The sequence below is a fragment of the Camelina sativa genome, chromosome 15 (assembly GCF_000633955.1).
Source record: "Camelina sativa cultivar DH55 chromosome 15, Cs, whole genome shotgun sequence".
NCBI lineage: Eukaryota > Viridiplantae > Streptophyta > Magnoliopsida > Brassicales > Brassicaceae > Camelina > Camelina sativa.
Window position 1 is genome coordinate 27077555 of NC_025699.1, and position 3712 is coordinate 27081266.

Sequence of the window (3712 nt, forward strand, 5' to 3'; positions counted from 1 at the left end):
TGGATTGTGTTTTCTGTGATTGATTTAGAGATAAAAGCAGTTCTTTTAGCTCTTTGCTTTAGATATGTTTCCTGATATATGTGAGCTTCATCTTTCTTGTAGGTTTATGTGAAAAGCGCCCTTCTCCCACACTCTCCACATGCCTGTCTCAAGTAATTATTCTCTACATTTCTCAGTTTTCAAGATCAAAGTTTCTTATACTAGTCAAGAGTTCTTTGTGTGAGTTGTAATTAATGGTCTGGAGTATATAAACTTCCAAGTCAAGATCTGCTTCAGAAAAACAAAGAATGGATTCTATGAATGTGCTTGAACTTAGTTATAAGCATGGATTATTGTGAATGGTGTTGTCACATTGATTATTCATTGACCAATATGAACTTTGGATTTAGCCATAAATTATCTTTGTTAAAAGCTTTGAGAAAGGTGCTTCTTAAAAGGTTATGACATATGCTGTAAATGTGACTTGGTCTTCCTTTTCTTTTGTTGCAGATGGAAAGCTCATTCACATGCAATTTACAACGTACTCAAAAATCTTGAGGCTGATTTCTTTTGTCTGCAGGTTTGTTTTTGTAAATCTTCTTCTTCTTTTTTTTTTTGTTTGGTTAGAATTAAGGTATCCTTTTCTAATGAGACAGAACTCCTCCTTCTCTCTTATTCAATCCACTAGAAAATTTTAGATGTTCATAAATGTTAGTGTTGTTTGTTCATAGTGCCTATGAATTGTGTGTATCAAATGGTGTCTCCACTTGTTTAGTTATATTGTTACAACTTTTGCAGGAAGTAGATGAGTACGATAGCTTTTACAGAAAAAAGATGGAGTCTCTGGGCTATTCTGGGATTTATATTCAGAGAACAGGACAGAGGAATCGTGATGGTTGTGCAATCTTCTACAAGCCAAGCTGGTATGATTAAAACATTGGGCGTGATAAGACTTTTAAACTTGATGCAGAAACATTAATCTGATTGAAGCAACACACTCTTCTTTTGATTTAGTGCAGAGTTGATCACCAAGGAACGGATCGAATATAATGATCTTGTGGACTCAATAAAGGCAGATAGTGTTACCTGCAGCAAACAGAAGATTGAGACATCCAACGAAAGAAAAGGTGATGACAAAGCGAAAGGTAAAATTGTCCTTTTGTGCTGTTTCTTTTATATCTCAACATCATTACCAACTTTTATCTATTGTTCTCTTCACATGTTTCCACAAATCTGCCCCAAACAAAAGATTCTCGAAAAGACAGTCGTGACCTTAATGATCCACTAATGAGACTAAAACGCGATTGTGTTGGAATAATGGCTGCTTTCATAATCAATAAGCCATTTGAGCACATTGTTATTGTGGCAAACACACATCTTTACTGGTACAAAAACTTGTCACCACATTAAATATGATCTTTTTTTACACTCATGTTTCAATTTTCATCTCATGTTTTACTTCTTTCTAGGGATCCGGAATTGGCTGATGTGAAGCTTGCTCAGGCCAAGTATCTACTATCACGACTAGCTGAGCTCAGAACGCTAATATCAGATGAATTTGAGAGCACACCTTCGTTGCTTACATTTCTACTTTTTTTTTGCTCCTTCGATTTGGCGTATTGATTTGATCTTTTCATCGTCGTTAAGAGTTTCTCCTGTAAACAATGGTGAAAGAGGAGATGATACAGATCAATTGAAGCCTGTATTCATTGGAGAGTTTCCTCAATTGTTAGTAATTGGTGCTGGAAAGATGGGGAAGCTTGTAATCAAGCACTTGGTTGCTAAAGGTTGCACCAAAATGGTGGTTGTGAACCGAAGCAAAGAGAAAGTTGCAGCTATCCGCGATGAGTTGTCGTCTGGTGTTGAAATTATTTATAAACCCATCATTCTCTTCCTTCAATCCATCATTCTTGAAAATAAATTAAATTTACGTTGTGGGCAATGGTAAAATCATGGTAAACACAAGAAACGATACTACACATCTCAACTGATAAAAACTCAAAAGTGATGTTATTTAGGGGGACAAAAGGCACAAACTTGTGAAGAAAGCAAGAGAACAATAAATATGCTTTCTTTGTAAGAGAAGAAACATATGACCTGAGACTAAAGAAGAGATTTTGACGAACAGAAAACATAGCCGCAAAACTAGGAATATCCATTGCATAACAGAAGAGAAGATGGCTAAGTATTGCAGAAATTCAAAGACTTATATATATATGCAGAGCACTAAACCTTACTAATATTATCAAAGCTCAAATTAACCAATTCGGAAGAGACTCTTGACTGTATTTATATTTTGGCAGTCTAAAGAGGGCAAAGAGAAGGCGACTCAGTGAGGAAGCTAAGGAAGCTCATGTTGAAGACATATCATCAACTGCACCTTCTACAAGCCAACTCTGATTCTAAGACTAATTAGAGATGAGTTGATATTTTGGGATTTTATAACTTATGAAACTATTGGTTAGGTTATTTTTTTGGATGTAACCCTATGATATTTTGTCTACATTTAACCTAGATAACAATCAATTGTTAACCGTTTGGTTTATCATTTTTTATCGTTGTTAACTGCATCTTCTGTACCCATTATGGATTTTTAAAAAAAAAAAAATATATATATATATATATATATATATTGTATACTATTGTAAAATAACATCTCAATGTATTTGATATAGAGATGTTTGAGAAAAGAAGTGGGTAAGCTTAATGAAGTGATAGATGAGAAATAATATCTACTTAGAAGCTATAAGGAGTAGAAGATGGAGCCTTTGCAGAAGATAAAAGAGTTGCAACAAAGACGAAGGACAGAGATTTGTTTGGTTGTAATTAATAGAATTTTAGGGTGAATGTGAGGTTTTATGTACAACTAGATCACTTAGGTACAATTGAGAAAATTTCAGTATAACTTAACCTACTTGGTGCAACTGTACTAGAGCTATTAAAATAAGTTTAAATATGGATCATGTGAAAACGAAAAAAATAGATTTTTTGGCGGCGGATATCCATTTAAAATCATCACACGTGTGGTAAAATGAACCAAAGACAACAGGATATTAGTAAAAAATTATTTGGTATACACATAATTTATACATAGTTGTCCAGTTGTACTCTCATATTCATAGTTGAACATTTGCATTTTTTCGTATTTCCAGTTGGACTATAATATAAATTATTAATTAGCAGTTGGCCACAAGATTTAACACTATTAATTAGCATGTACAAGGTTTTCATAACACAATATTCATAAAAACTTGGGTTTCACCTCTTTTGCTTCATTTGAGGTAATCACTTACTAAGTCTTCCTTATACTATAAAGAGTGTTTTATGTGAAAACGATAGTATGTATTAGAAAGTGATAAATTCTTGTATTGTTGATTAAACATGGTTCTTTAATAGTTCAATATGTAAAGAAATTCGTATAAACCTTAATTATCATTTTCATATTTTAAATATAAATGCAAATTTAAATATATATTTAGTTGTACCTAGTTGAACTGAGTATTATATATTTATGTTATCTAAATATTACCCTCTATAGTTAAAATGTAATTTTGTCTGATTATTATTCATTACCTCTCGAAAATATAATAAATAAATAAACAATTACGAATTACATAGGTTGTTCTAGTAACAACTCTTACTTTTTCTAGCAACATCTCTTACTTGTTCCATTTCCGGTGAACAATTAGCTAGGGTTGCAGAAGAAGATATGTTGAAGATGACTACAAAATTA